This window comes from Anolis carolinensis, chromosome 2, assembly GCF_035594765.1.
Source record: "Anolis carolinensis isolate JA03-04 chromosome 2, rAnoCar3.1.pri, whole genome shotgun sequence".
In the NCBI taxonomy this organism is placed as follows: domain Eukaryota; kingdom Metazoa; phylum Chordata; class Lepidosauria; order Squamata; family Dactyloidae; genus Anolis; species Anolis carolinensis.
The window spans coordinates 278,398,070-278,415,137 of NC_085842.1; positions in this window are offsets into that span (position 1 = coordinate 278,398,070).

Genomic DNA, 17,068 nt, shown 5'->3' on the forward strand with positions numbered 1-17,068 from the left:
ATTTAGTCAAAGCCAGCAGGGTACTTTCTTTTTTTGTCTTAATGAAACAATTATGCCCATAGTGATAGAGCTCCAATTCTGGATGATCCAAAAAGTAAAACAAAATAAGCCCAAAAGAGAGGAAAGGAAGAAGCAACCACCTGCCATCCTACTTGCCTGCCAGCCTTCCTTCCTTCTTTCTTTCCTTCCTTTTTGTTTGCTTGGGTTTTTTTTTACTCCAATTAGAAAGGATGGACATGTTTTTTGTATGTACTTATCCATCCATCCTCAGGTTGGTGTCATGTCAAAAACCTGCCTGCCCAAAGCCTCCCTCAGTCTATTCATCTCATCTGTCCCTCATTTATCTCTACCAGTGCAGGAGCTTCAACATGAGAGATGTAAAGGCCATGCTTGTTTCAATAGTGATTGCAAGGGGACATCCAAAGTCAGATTCCCCCCTCTGAGAGCAGACCTCTTTCTCCACCTTTGGAAAGAGTATTTAAACTGTCCTATTATGCCTAGGAGCCCCCGGTGGCAGAGCAGTTTAAACTGCTGAGCTGCTGAACTTGCTGACTGAAAGGTTGGTGGTTTGAATCCAGGGAATGGGGTGAGCTCCTGCTCTTAGCCCCAGCTTTTGCCAACCTAGCAGTTTGAAAACATGCAAATGTAAGTATATTCAACAGGTACCGCTCCAGCAGAAGGGTAATGGTACTCCATGCAGTTGTGGCGGCCACATGACCTGGTTCTTCGGCTTAGAAATGGAGATGAACACCAACCCCCAGAGTTGGACACGACTAGACTTAACATCGGGGAAAACCTTTTCTTTTACCTATGATGCCTGAAATACTTCCCTAAATTCACGAATGTTTTAGTGTTTCCATTATTTGTCAGTTTATCTTCAGTGTATGATGGATTATGATTTGCAACTATTGCACAGTGGGGATGAAGGAGTGACGTTTTAGACTTCAGGTTTAGGTAAAGCCAGAGACAGAAAGTAAGTTTTACAGGGTAATGTTTTAAGCAGTCTCAAATTCTTATGAAAAAAAATTCTCTAATATAAATAGACCTCAACGTCTTGGAAAGGGTGACCATTTATCACATCTCAAATGAAAGCATTCCTTGGTCACAAATGTCTTTTTCTTCTTTTGTCTAATTATTGAAGGGCAAAGTGAGAAGGAAATGTCAAAACTGTGAAACAGTGGTGCATAGAGAGCACTCAGTCTGGAGCTCAACCAGCTTTTGTAAGGGCCTGGGCGATTTGTCAAATGGTTGTGGCATAAGTCAAGCCCTGAGGTTGAAAGGTCTTGACCCAAGGAGTGCTAGAATCAGACAGCAAAAGCAAGAAGCCTGCTAGAAGTTTCAGCTGTAGTGGAGAGGAACAATGATTGGTGCTGGACACAACAAAAGCTCATCTGCATAATTCAGGTAAGTAATTTTATTGAAACTGACAAGGATGTGACAGGCTGAGAAAGACAAGAGAGCATACTCTCACTGGGAACCTTTAAAGCTCTTCAGTTAGGTATGCAAAAATAAGTGACAACTAATCTCTCTACTAAAAAACCTGTAAACAATGCCATTTTACATAGGGCTCACCTATGACCTTTATATACCACTTCTAGGTCAGGCCTTGCCATAGGATTTACCAAATACAATAAAGATAGATTATGCTGTAAGTTGTACTTTTCATATTTTTGGTTCACACAGTTTTAGGATTCATGTGTGCATGTCTTTATTTCTGGCAGAAAAGAGGTTGCCTTCTACTGGAATTAATAATACTGACTTTTAAGGAGCTCTTGCTTATACCATATAGGGATGTTTTTTTAATTTTGAAAAAAAACCCCACTTTCCTAGTTTCAACTTGTATGGGTTTATCTTGAAACTATAAACCTGAGGTCATAAGGTGGCAAGGGAAGGCTGGACTTTGAAACTGCTCAGACTATATGTGATTGCTAAAACTATTAAAAACCATTAATCTTTTGATGCCATTAATCTTCCATCTTAAGTAATTTTAAAGATGTGGGAAGCATTGTATTTCAAAGCAGCATTTTAGGATATCCCACTTACATTTATTTAATACAATAAAAAAGTTAACTAATTTGTGGCTTTGAATGACCAATTAGTAAAAAGATATCAAGTTCACTACATATAGCCTTCTCAGGAGTGGAAATTTCTCAAGCAACTTCCGAAAACCAATGTTTATATGAAGGTCATATGTTTATGCAAAGGGAGAAAGCAACAAACATAGAACGAGACAGCTTTCAGTCTGAGGACTGAGTCACAACATCCCAATTGTCCTGAAGCATGCAGTGCATTCAGAGTGATTTTATAGCTGTCTGTAGGGCAAAATGGTCATCTGTTTCCTCAAAATCAATTTATAGTGATATTACGAGTAGAAAGAGTCACATTTGGAAGATACTGTAGACATACAAAAATAAACTGGTTTGCTATAGAGTAAGAAATAATGCTCTTCATGGTTATGCATCCTGATCAAGATCCTGCTGGCAGAGCAACAGAGAAGATACTTAATATTATGCCAGAGTATTTATTTATCTAGGCCAGTTTTGTCTATTCTGACTGGTAACAGTTGTCTGGGTTTTACGGATTACTTTTTACCAGTATCTTTTCTTTGAGTTGTTAGCATTGAACCCTGGATTACCTGAATGCAATGTACGTTCTCTGCTATTACATTGTAGTCCATCCTAATGCACATCTCTATTTAGATGGTGTTGTGCATTGCTCTGTACTTCCATGATTGCCACTCAAGACTGTATACAAAGTTGTTGTTTTTAAAGCTAAAATCCTGTGGATCATGTGTTTTACAGAAATATATTAGTTTCAGGCTTCCCTGCGATTTCGTGAGATTCTGGCTTTTCAAAGACGTTCTGTGCGTGAAGCCCAAAAGCACTTTATTTACTGTAGTAAATTTACTTGTACTACTTTGTACAAAAGGCCCAATGTCCTCTTAATTGACCCTGAATAAAATCATAACATATGCCCAACTTAAAACTGTTTTTTAAATCTAAGAAGCCTTTTTGGTAGTCATTTCACCATAAAACTGTTAATGCCCAACAAAATACCATCAGTTGACATAAATTCAGAATGCCCCCGAAATTTAGTAATAGGCAAAAACACCCCCTTCCTTCTGGAATAATAGTTTACTTAATTATTTTTAGTTTTGTTGGAAAACTTGCCTTGATCAGCAGAACTTTGAAAAATATTCAGCTTTACCTCTCTGGTGCAATATGTAGGTACATTTCATTAAAGCACTGTCTCTAATACTAATTCCAATTAACAAGATAATTTAGTCAATGTATTTTTCATCTCATCCAAGGATTACACATACCCACATTTTATCACAAAAATCCTGTGAATTAAGTATGGTGAAACAAGGAATTGATGCAAGGAAGTGAGAGCTTCATGACTGATGATGTGTGCTATGAAATTGAGTCTTCCCACTCAAAACACTCTAATTTACTAAAGTGGCAATCAAAAACCAAGAAAGGTTGCACCATTCTTTACTACTACAGTGGTTGGACACTCTACATCTGTTCTGCAGTCATAACACAACAGTTTCTTCAGAAAACCAAAACTCAAATTTTGATAGAGTATTCAGTTGATATGTCTAACTTGGCCCTTGAAACAATATGATGATTATTATAAATACTACAGCAAGACTTGAGGAGGAGTTAGATCATAAAATCATAGAGTTGGAAGAGACCTCATGGGCCATCCAGTCCTACCTCCTGCCAAGAAGTTGGAAAATTGCATTCATAGCTAAAATTGCTGAAGTATCTGATTACCATTGACTTGTGACTTGTTGAAGGAGAAATATCTGGTAATATTTTCTCACATCTAAGTCACAAAATCCTAAAGACTTTTCAGTGCTGTGAATATACAGCTGATCATGTAATGTAGTGCATGGACTCTGTGACGGAGTTATGGAGCATTCCACTAAACAGGAAGTAGCTGAGAGTTCTGGCAACATCCAGTGTTGATCACAGTATTATAAGCAGTCAGATGCATAATTCACAAGGCTTAATGAATATTCCAATTCATGACAGCCAACTGGCTCCATAGGTCACACCTCCTAGTCTCATATAAATAAAGAATGAGATACTGGAAAGCATACCAGCTGAACCCAACTGAGTGCCAAAAACATGCATATTAATGAGGCACAATAAAAGATATACTTGACTCAGGAAGTGCATGCATTGTTTTCCAGCTGTAGAGAGAGAAAGAGAAGATTTACAGTGCACATTGAAATGTAACCACACAGAGCAAGAAAAGAGAAGAAACAGAGGAAGGAAGGGCAGAAGTGGGAAAGAAACTTGCTATGAGGTATAAAATTGAGATTTCCTAATGATAGCCCCACTCCAAGCCTCATCAGGTTGATAACCTCCTCAATCACTTTTGATGATGACACTAAAACCTGGAAAAATTGCTATCCTTTGCTCCCATATTCTTTTGCAAGCCTTCACTTGGTAACTAAGGAAAGGAAGTGGTTCGACAGTGCTGTTCTTTTATGTGCACTGTTTAGACCTTGGAGCAGGATGAATGGTGGCTGAGATGAATGCATTTGTGCCATTTTTCTTGGCCCCAATACTATGTTTCCTCACTACCATGACATCTGAACAGAAGGCGAAAACATCCCCCTTTTGTGGCAGGCTAATTTAATTTGTACCTTCCACCTAGGGGTAAATATGTTTGTCTGTCCATCTAAGCTCTCTTTGCCGGCTCTGTTTTCTCACGGGAAACTTTGCCGAGTTGAAGGCAGGATATTGCTTAGTACTCTAACTTTATTTTGAAGTAATTTAATTTTAAGCAGACTTACACCCACTCCAATGTGAAACATCTCTAGAAAGGTCTCTTGGGAGAAACCTTAATGACTTTTGCATGTCTCTGGTGTCACAAGCTTCAAGGGCTCTGTTGTTTTGGAGGTGTTCATCTGTTGAAAGAAATAGTTTAAAACATTTCCCTTTGGAAATACACTGAGTACAAGCTGTGTGTTTCATGCCTCTGCCCTCCCCCCCCCCCTCCAATCTCAAAGCTTTGCATATCGATCACCCAGCATTAAAAACCATTGACCTTTGCTCTTAGTTTATCTGGGGCATTATTTGTGCTCTGACCTTATTTTGTCTGAAAATTCAAGTCAGGAGGTTTAAAACCAACAGTCACACAACCTATGTGTCTACTACCAAATATTGAGGAGCCTTGTAGGAAATTATAGTCTCACATATGCACAGAAAGATGCTTTTGGGTGTTAAAAATTAGCAAATGGGGAATTCAGAGTACACTCTAGATATTGTGTATGTGCATCTGCAGTACAAACTTGTAACATAGGTCCTATCCTCTTATGTGCATTCTCTGGGGAGAGGCATCTATTTGAATTTTATGTTCCTTTTTAGGCATTTCTGAAATTTCACCATTGCTGTACATGGGTCATTTTATCATGCTTCTCTCCCTTTCCAAACACTTTGCTATTCTTGTTTAGCATTATGTGTACTATTTAATAGAGTCCCACAAAAGTTTCTTGCTATTTTTTTAAACTTTCCTTAGTTCCTAATGAAAGTATTAATTGGATGTTTTAAAAAATATTAACATTTGTATTGCGGCTGCAGACATTTTATAAGGGAACCACTTATTTTAATACAATAGAAGTAGAAACAGAGTTGCCAAACACAGAAAAAACAGGGGAGGGGGGATTGCAAATACACACTACTAACAGATGGACATTGTACGATACTTTATATAGGATAATGTATTGAAAATATATACAACTCATAGAATAACATCATGTATATAAACACACACTCACAGAGACTTCCATATAATGTCTGTTTCAATTCAATTTTACACAAGCCTCCCAGTATCATTTAACTAGAGAACAATATTCCCACAAGCAGAGCTGTTACATATATAACATGATAGAATACTAAAAATGACATGTAAGTTATACTGGGCGGCCACTAGATTTGAAAAAGTCATAGCTTTTTCATTTCCAATCTTTTTTTCTTTTTTGTAGGTTATATAGCATCCCTTGGAGATCCATTCATTATTTTCCAAATAAAATATTTTTTTTAAAAAAAAAGTGTTTGTAAAAGTCATTTTTGTTTTATATCATTCAGTTTTTCAGTGGCCACTCTGAATAATAATTAAATAATAAGAATAATAAGAAAATTGTACTTCACATATACAAATAATATAAGTAGGAGAACAATACTAAAGTGAAAATACTGCCAGAGTTTATTCTGTTTACTTGCTTCTCTCTTCTTGCTCCTCTGGTTTTTGGGATCATATTTTTAATGTATTATTCCTTACAAATGAATTTTGTTATTTCCACTTAATTTTAAAACTTTGTTTCTTCACTGTTTCATGGTGAAATCGTTAATTGTTTTTCCAAAGTTGGCTTGCAGATTCACACTGGACATGCAAAATAGCCAGGGGATCTTTCTCAAACCCCCACTGGCTTTAACACTCCTGCCTTTTCTGATACTGGGAAAAAGCCTGTAGGTCGATGTACAAGCATTAAATGAATGTAGAGACCCCAAGGATCTCTTCACATGGCCCCTGGGGCCGTGCTGTTTTGCCAGGAGTTGCCGGGGGGAAAGCAGGTGTGCGGAGCAGCTTGTGGCCCCCTGCCTGCCCTCCAACATTCCCCATCACATGGTGGGGACAGAACAAGGAGCGTTGGCACCCTGTCCCCATCATATGGGTGAAATGGCAGCAATGCATGTTGCTGCATTGCCCTTTCCCCCATCATATGGAGAAAAGGGCAATAAAATGCAGGTAGCTCCATTGGAGCTATCCAAAACACACTTTCCTCTCTGCCCTGGACTGTGGTGGAGGCTTCTTCTTTGGAGGCTTTTAAGCAGAGGCTGGATGGCCATCTGTTGGGGGTGCTTTGAATGCGATTTCCTGCTTCTTGGCAGGGGGTTGGACTGGATGGCCCATGAGGTCTCTTCCAACTCTATGATTCTATGATTCTATGATTCTAAGAAGTGCTTTGTGATGCTTCTCCTCCACTTCAGGAGGAGTGTCATCTTGTCATCATCGCTTGGCAGGCCCTGTCCTAAAGAGGGAAAAGGGGTCATAAAAACCCCTATGTGGAGAGATCCCAAGACAGAAGGGTGCGAAGGCTATTGCCACAGGATGAATTTTAGACACTCTCTCTCTCTCTCTCTCTCTCTTGTAAATAAGCATTCAAATTAAATAATATTCATGCACATCCTAAACCAGTAGATCCAAGGTAACCAAACTGTGAGGGTTCAGAGGTTATTGTTTTGCCTTTGCAAAACATGCAAACTACAAGAAATAGGGAAAAGAAGATAAAAATGAATAAAAGATACCCAGAAGCAGGCAATGGGTGGGTGGGTGGGTGGACTTCCAAGAGTAGCAATTCCAAAAGTGGAAGAGACAGCTTGCATGGTTCCCTTCCCTGCTATCTACTAACAGGACTAGTAGATTTGGCTCAACTGTCTCTGGGACTGATGTCCCTAATGATCAGAATGTCTTTTTTACTAACTATCTCTCCCACCCTGCCTGTACTAAAACAAAAGTAAACAAAAACCCAAACCTATGCGAGTGCCTATGCAACATAAAAAAGGAGCTTTCCCCCATCTGTAATTTAGCAATACATGTTTTCTTGTAGTCAAAAGAATTGTAAGTATTCAAAAATCAGTTGAACTTCAGATTTCTAAAGATGTAGCAGAACTCTATTAGGATTATATATTAAGTCATACACAGTATTTTATTGAACACCCCCCTCTCCCACTGCCCAAATATATATATTACAAAATTAGAAGATACATGAACAGTACTTTAATCAAATGACTTTTTTCTATGTTTTATTGAAGAAATCTGAATCTGTCTTGACATAGCCAGAAATTTAGATAGACATATGGGATAGGGGCTTCTAGATCAATCACAGCAATCTTAATGATTAATCATGGCAACATTATTGTTTTTCTGGGAAATTATGCCATCATTTTTCTCTTCATGCATGATGCAAATGAGCCATAAAATTTGCACAGAGGGAATATACTCAGATACAGATGTGTTGTTTAAGCGAGTGTATTGTATATCAATGCCAATGAAATATCCTTTCCTTGTGCTACTGTACGGCTAACAGTGAAATCATTAGGAATGCTATTTCATTGGCATTAATATAGAATCCCCCTGTGTCTAGTTCTCCACAGATGTAGTAAGAAAAAGTAATATATTCAAATTAATATGTACAATTGTGGCCCTCCCATCTCAAAAAGGCATCTGGGTATTGGAGAAGACCAAGATCCATTGACACTATGTAGCACCCATCCACCAATTTCTTTACTTATATATCTTGTTTTTCTCCATGACTGGAACTTAATGTGGCTTGCAAAATGGCATAAAATACAATTAAAATATGTTGTCAAAACATTAAAATTAAGGTTTAAACAACATTAAAATACAACAAAAATAAAAGCATTTAAATATTATTTTAAAACAAAGATGGAAAACAATTCATCAACGTAAAAGCCTCAATGTCTGAAGTCTTACTGAAAAAGAAAGGTCTTAACCCGACACCAAAAGGTCTTCATAGAAGGAGGCAGTCTAGCTCTTCTAGGACGTAAATGTGGGAAGAGCCATAGAGATGGTCTCCCATGTGAAGATGGTGAGTGGAAGAGAAGTGTCTCCTGTGCAGATTTTTAAGTTCAGGCAGGCTTGGGTAGCCTGGGTCTGAGCTGTATAAGATTTTATAGGTCAAAACTAGCACTGAATTGTGCATAGTGTTGTGACTCAGCCTACAGATGACGATGGATTTGGGGTTTTGCTGAGACTTCGAGCACCTGGGAGCCAGGCTGGCATAACAGAGAAGGGAGTGAGTGATGTTCAGCTTACCGATCAGCCCGACTCTGACATGCTAGATGGGGGAGTGAGTGTGAGAGACTCTCGGCTTTCAGAAAGAGATGTGGAAAATCAACAATTGCCAGGTGGTTCACTTCCAGTTAGTGATAATGAGGAAGAGCAATTAGACCGGAATGCTAGATTGCTTATGAGAAACCGGCCTCTTAGAATTTTGGCTAGGAGACAGGGTGCTCAAGACCATAGAAATGTGTTCATGTCCTGTAAGAATGGGTAAATAGAAAAGGTGTTTGGGACAGACTCTCAGATTAAGCAATGTCGCTTTCTTGGTATGAGCTCCTGACATGTTCCTAGTGAAGCTTCCAGTGTCCTGCTCAAGATTTTACTGTGTCTTTGGAATATAATAGGCCTCTTTGTTCTTGTTTTGGATCTTATGCTTGGACTTTGCTCTGGGAATCTTGTTCATGTTTTGAGCCTACTATTTAGGGATTTAAGGGCTGGCTTTTGGGCTCATGATTCTTTTTGGCTTTTATACATTTATCTTTGTTTTTAACTTTGCTACTATTTTTCCAATAAACTGTTTATACCAAGCCTGCTTTTGTGGTGTGAGTTGCAAACAAGGTGGACCTCTGGCTGGGGTGCAACACATAGGAACAGTGGAGCTGTTGAAACTAGGGCATTGTCTACTTGTTGCAGCATCACCTGTTAGCAATATGTCTGCAGCTCTTTGAATTAGCTGAAGTTTTGAAACACTCTTCAAAGGCAGCTCCATATAGACTGTATTACAGTAATCCAATCAGGATGAATTTAACGACCTCATCAGATGGGGCTTTTTTGCTGGCTGTACATTGGTTGAGCCCTAGATGTTCCATGGAGTCCACTGGCTCCCATCTGACGATGCAGAGGAAGTTCCAGCAGGGCTCCGTGGGTCATCCTCAGTACAGTTTGCATATGCCGCTGTGGCATGGGAGGCTTCCCATGTTGCACAGGAAGCAATGGGGGGGGGAGCTGCATGGTCAACACTTCCCCCTAGGGGATCAGCTTCCTGTTGAGCCAGGTGATGTGACAGGTTCCTCATACCCCCCCCCCCCCTATGACAGTTGCCAGGTTCAACACAACACATGGCAATTCCAGTGGTCCATGTGTCAATGCCATAAGACATATGTACCATGGGCAAGTCAGACATCCACTTTAACTGACATGACTGCATCATCTGAAATTCTGGGTTTGTACTGCATTCTGGCACTCGAGCTTTCTGGTTGAAAATATAAGTGTGTGGTGTTCATGTGTGTGCAAAACTGCCCGTTGACTTGTGTTTACCTTATGAATTTCATAGGGTTTTCTTAGGCATGGAATACTCAGGGTGGGAATTTATGAATTCCTTCTTCTAACATATAAACTGTAGCACCTGATATTACCCCTCCTTAAACAGCAAATCCCAGTTAAAGTGGGTTCATAATGCTACAGTTCTGTAGCTGAGGGGGTCCCTAATAAGCTACTGGGACAAACAATCATAGCTACAATGTGTTGTCAAAGGTTTTCATGGCCAGGATCACAGGGTTGTTGTATGTCTTTCACATATTGTATGGATACCTCACAACCTCTGAGGATGCCTGCCATAGATGTGGGCGAAACGTCAGGAGAAAATACTTCTGGAACATGGCCACACAGCCCGAAAGACATACAACAACCCCAATCATAGCTACATATACCAGCAAAAGAGACAAAAGAGACAACCTAAAGGAGTGAGATATTCTGTACTTATCAGGCCCTTATGAGAAGATTGTTTAGAACAATAGCAACAAAAATCTTCAGATTTTAAAGCATTTTTGTGAAGGACAAAAATTGAACTCTGCTGAGACATTCTGTTTTGATAACAGTTCAGACCTCCAGTTAGTAAGGTCCTTAAGTGTTTGCTTTGCTCATAGGCAAATTAAATGACTGTCCTTGTAGGTCACAAATGAAAGGAAATGAGTAAAAAGATGTCTATCTCAATTCTCCCCTCTTCTTTTTAAAAGAAAAAGGTGGGGTATTTCTAGCACCCCAGCTTCACTGCATAAATCAAAGCTATCCACCAGTCCATTACAATCTAAACTGTTCAAGTCTATGTGGACAAAGGGCTTAGTTGTTTAGACAGCAGCAACATCTGCTTACACTCAGCTCTGTTGTCACATAATGGCTGGTTAAAAGCTCAGCATCTCTCTTCTGCTCATTTCATGGTGTATAATGTTTCATGTGGGAACATGTGATCTCTAAGGCTTGACCAGTACTTTAATCTGGTGGATGGTACAGATCTTGCTGCTGGTACTAAGAATTTGATCATTGCCTGTGTAATAGTTGAGGGACTGTAAACCAGGCTCATTTGCTGGACACTTGAAACATTTCCTTTGGTCTCAAGGCACCTTTTTGAAAAGTATTAGCTTTCTTGTGTAGCTCTGAAGCTCTGAGCTGTTATGTAAACATTTTTCCAGTTCCATTAAAGGAGCAGGGGGAGAGAGGGAGAGGCACAGCAAGTGTTTGCTGTAAAAATTCTCTAATATTGCATGTGCACAACAAAACCAAGTCATTCCATTTTAGCCACAACAATGGAAAGAGTAAAGTATCACCTTCCCTCAGAAATGTTAATGGTACAATGAAATGCACTGTATTGTCAACAAAATGTGGCTTCTTTCACACATACCTCAGAAAGGAAAGAAGCAATTTTTGTGGCTCCAAACTTTAGCCAGATATACTTTCATTCTTATAGCTATACCACAGTAATGTACCTGCAGGTTCTGTAGCATTATGGGTATGCTTCAGTACAGGGGCAGGAGTCTAAAGATGCTCCACAGATGTCATAAGATTCTCAGATTAACTTGCTTATTTTCTTGTCATCATATGAATGGAACCATAATTCAGGAATAAAACTCATTGCAATTAATCCTGCCTAACTTTTTCTCTTCAGAAATCCTTGAGCAAAGATAATATCTAGGCAGGTTGGAGCAATAGGAGCTCTGTAGGGGGTTCCTTACCAAATTCTGGATGTCTACTGTTTCAACAGGTTGTTTTTCTTAGCAGATTGTTTGCCTAGCTTTAAGAACAAGAGAGGGTACAGTGCAATCTCTGAGTCACATGTGTTTTCCCAAGGCCCTCAGTGTCATATCTGGATCTCACCAATATCCTCTGAACTCATACTTGAAAAAAAAGGAATCTCAAAAATGGCAAATCATGTTCCAGAAGTCTTTCTTTGCTTGCTAACTACAAAATTAATGACAATAACTGTTTGACAATAGAAACAATTGACTTGGAAGGTTTTAGAACAGAGATGGGATTGCCAACTCTCAAGCATGTTTTAATTGTGGATTCCTGCACTGACAGAGCATTGTACTAGATAGTCCTTGAGGTATTTTTCAGTTCGATAAGTTTACCATTTTAAAAATATTTTTACAAACATAAATATGTGTTGAACATTAGACACATTCATCTAAAAATTAAGGTTGGTTTGAGATCACTACTGAATTTTTACATTATGTGAAAGGATTTGAAATCTATTCTAATGGGACCATTCTTAGATACCGAGGAGTGAATCATCAGAATGTATACACACAGACTTTTGCCTATTATAGAATGGCTTCACCACGCAAAATAAAACTTGGAAAACCTTCATAGAAGGTAATAATACATGGAAGAAGGAAATCCAATTGAATTCTCTTTTTTAAGAGAAAAAAATGTTCTTGGATAGAGGAGTTGATTTATCACTACTTTTTCCACTGCACCAAAATAAGATATCAATTTTCTGTCATTTATTTGTCATATTGACTAATACTGTCTGAAATGTGTGTAGAGAGGGATTGATAGACTCACAGATATTGGCACATAGATATGTATGGTTATTGACAGAGCTTAACTCTTTTCCAAAGTTTTTGGAAAACTAATATTGGCATCCTGTTTTACACATTGACACTCAATGTGATGTACTGTAAGAGCCTTTGGTAGTTTAAAGGACTTATATCGGCTGTTGTGCTTTCCTTGAGTTCAAAAGCCATTTGGTGTTGACAAGGCTTTTTCTTTTTAAAAGAGGAAAGGCTGTTAGACTTTTGGTGTTACATTGTGCACATGGCATTCAATCCAGGTCTATCCTTCCCAATTTCCCTCTTAAAAGACAGCTTAGGCTACTGTATTATATACACCTATCCGGAAGTCAGTCATTTCAATCTCAGGGGAACTGCCTTCTTGGTAGACAGGCCTCTTGAACATGTCTCTGCACATCTTTCCCTCCAAGGTCTTCAAAGCATTTAAACATTTAGAAAGAAATTCAGCTGAAATCAGTAGTATGTATTTGCAATTTAATTATAATTTGTATTGTGATTGGAAGTTATTTAAGATTTTAGAGACACAGATTTGTCATTAGGGGTATTTCTTTATGTGACATTTGACATTATTTATAATAGAAATTCAACTTCTGAACTTTTTGAAAGCTTCTTGTGGTGGGAATACTTCATAGCAGCAACATGAGGCATTGATTGTGCATCCTTTCCATCAGATTAGATGCTGGAAAAGTTGCCTTAGGAAACACTGAAAAGCTGTTTCCTCATCAATCTCTACATGCCTCTGGGATGAATGAATGGCATTGTATCATTGTTGGAGGACTAGTGGTGAACATAATGCATAGCACCAGGATTACAGTATTGGAAACAAAGGGCTGGATTCATGCAGCGCACAATGGTCAATGATTCATTGGAAGAATATTAATGATGTATCAGTAAGTGAGTTTTTTTTAATATTCATTCTTGAAAGAGAACTAGCCTTTAAAACTGTTGAATAACTTTATATTGGATGAATGATTTTCACAGTATTCAGATCATATTCAAAGCTAGGGATCTGAGCATAATATTCATATTTCTGAACATTATTATGCATCTGGGTATTGGAGTATAGTTGGAACATTATAGGAGAGAGAGAAAGAAGAATTATATTTTTCACAGGTTGAACCATCACTGCTGAATAATCAAATTCATCATAGATATAAGCAGTAGATTAATCAGTGGTGTGATTTTAAGTATGTATAACTGGAGGAAAGAACCATTGGGTTAAATGGGAATGAAATTTTCTAGGCCACAATTGCAGCAGAAGTGCTAGCTCAACTGAAATGTGATCAAGACATCTGGCTCCTCTGTATGGATGAGTGATGTTCAAGCTGTTGTAGAGTGGGTTCTAGTCCTTAAGAATGATCAACATTGGAGGGTTCCTGGTTTGCTATTGCTGAAGGCAAAAGCAATTAGAGCAGATCCATTGAAACTAAAGGAATTTGCATTAATACTGTACCACAAGTTTCATTCATTCCAAATAGCCGACTTTAGTTGGGATTAAAATTGGATTTTACTCATAGTCTGAGTGATGATCTGCTAATCTCTACTGGCTATAAGTAAAGAGTGCATTATTAGGCCAATTTTAGTTTCTCTTAGTTAATCATTTTTTCCAAATTTATGTTTGCAATGTTCTATTTTTTAATTCCACATGCATTTCTCCTACTGTATTCATTTCACTAAATATCTGCATTTTTGCAAGCAATTTTCCTTAATATGTGGATAATCAGTTGTTAGAATGCTGGATTGGAAGTTAGGAAGTTCTGGTTCAAGGCCAACTGAGGAATGGAACTCACTGGCTGAATTTAGAGCAGCAACTCTCCACTTCAGGAAGCTGTAAAAATAAACTTTGGAGAAGGAGAACCAAGTATGCTACCTTGAATTTGTTGACAGAGTAGAAGTCTATGAGTTACTAACTGGAACTGTACACTGCTTTCAACAAAAGGCTTTTATTCTATGCATTATCCCTTAACAGAAGCATGTTTATATGCATGTATTTTACATCAGAAAATCATCAAATTCAGTGGGTAACTGCATTTTGGTTTATGTGTTTGATTGTGTACTTTAAACCTGTTGATTACAAAGGTTTGCATTAAAATGCTTGAACAAATTTTTACTCTGTGCTTAACAGCATCTTAAATATGTGCAAATCAGATAAAGTCTGTGATTTTATGTGACTTATTTATTTTAATTTTTGTTATAGTTTGGATTTTATTACACCCCTAGTAAGCATAGTATTTAGTGCATATTTTTGGATCAGGCTCTCACAGCATGTCTCATAACGTTTTTATCTAGTTTATTCAAGTATTTAGATTCTGCTTTACTGTCTTCTATAGTGTGGCATATATGCACAAAGGGTTGGATTTTTATTAATCTAATCATGATACTTTCTTCACAGGAGAGAGTGAAAACATGTCATAAAATGTGGCGAGAAAGTGATAATTGTGGAAGTAAATCAACATTTAAAAAATATCATGAACACATTTTAATGTTGACATATGGCTTTTCACTTTTTTCTTGAACTGACAGTATTGTTTGTTTTGTGTATAGTAAATATTGTATATAGCACAAATCACCATGAAATTACTGTGTAGTCGCTTGATCATTTAATTATCACGTAGGTACATAATAACTCCATGGCTATTTAAACCCTTCTGATTGCTTTAATTATGCTCTGAGTTAATTGTTCCCATCCACCGACATGGATGTGTGTCAAATAGTTTGGTAAACAAGAGATATATTTTTTTCTTTCACAAAAATTGAGAATGAATGAAATGGGGTTGAAAAATAGAGGAAAATAATCTCAGCTTTAATTATAGCATTTGGCACCTGATTACTATAATCTGTTTCACCTAAAGTATCATAACGTAGTTATGTATTTCTAAGTGAAGTTGTCATGCTTCACAATTTGTCACCGATATGTATGAAACATCTAGATGATAATTTCATTTGCAAATATAATTCAGTTATAAAGTAGTGCAAATGAAGAACTATTCTAGAAGATGTAATCATAGAGCCAGTTTCAGAATTGCAGAATTGACCACAGTGGGGATGATTTTTGCCTTTGGCATCTCTTTATATAAGGGTGCACTGCCCATAAAGATGAAGTGTACAATTCAAAGTACTGGTTATGACCTTTAAAGTCCTAGACAGTGCAGGTTCAGGCTATTTGGCTGACCACATTTTCCTATATCAGTGGTTCTCAACCTGTGGGTCCCCAAATGTTTTGGCCTTCAACTCCCAGAAATCTTAACAGATGGTAAACTGGCTGGGATTTCTAGGAGTTGTAGGCCAAAACACCTGGGGGCCCACAGGTTGAGAACCACTGTCCTATATGAACCTGCCTGGACCCTGAGGTCTTCAGGAGAGGCCCTTCTCTCAGTCCCACCTCCATCTCAAGCTCAGTTGGTGGGAATAAAAGAGCGGGCCTTCCTTCGCAGTGGCTGCCCCTTGACTCTGGAACTCCCTGCCCAAGGAAGCCAGAATGGCCCCCTCCCTGCTGTCCTTCGGGCAGCAGATTAAAGCCTTTTTATTCAGGTAGGCTTTTAAAGAATAAAGTTTTTAAGAACATCAGGGGCTGCTGTGATTTTATATGCTTTTAATGTTTAATACTGTTTTAATGCTAGTATATTTGTATATTTGAAGTTGTATTGCAATGCTTTTAGTTGTGAACTGCTTTGAGTCTCTGTATAGAGAGAAAAAGCAGGATATAAATAAACCTAATAATAAGAATAAGAATAATAAAGAGCTGATCTGTGAGAACCCTTATATGTTTCAATTGCTGGCAACTGTTGTCCTCCAGATCTTGGTCAGCCTCTCTTCCCTTTCCTTTCCATTTTCCCCAGCATTATTGTCTTCTCCAAACTTTCCTATATTCTCATGAAATGGCCAAAGTACTTCATCTTTGCTTCTAATATCCTTCCCTTCAGTGAGCAGTTGGGCATTATTTCCTGGAGTATGGACTGGTTTGATCTTCTTGCTGTCCAAGGCACTCTCAGAATTTTCCTCCAACACCATAGTTCAAAAGCATCTATCTTCCTTTGCTCAGTCTTCTTATTGTCCAGCTCTCACATCCATAGGTTACTACAGGGAATACCATTGCTTTAACTATGTGGACCTTTCGTTGCCAGTGTGATGTCTCTACTCTTCACTATTTTATTGAGATTGGTCATTGCTCTAGAATTGCAGAAATGTTCAAAACACAAAAGGAGTATGATAATGGCTATAAAAGAGAAACATTAACAATAATAGAAGCCCCTGCTGGGGAGCCCAAAAAATAACACTTAGAAATAATGTTGTGCTCTTCATTAGAATAATAAATTTAGTAAAAACTTAATCAAATATCTGTGTGCTAAATGCTACTGATTAGCAGTAATTTGTATGCAGATTACTTCACTGTTTGA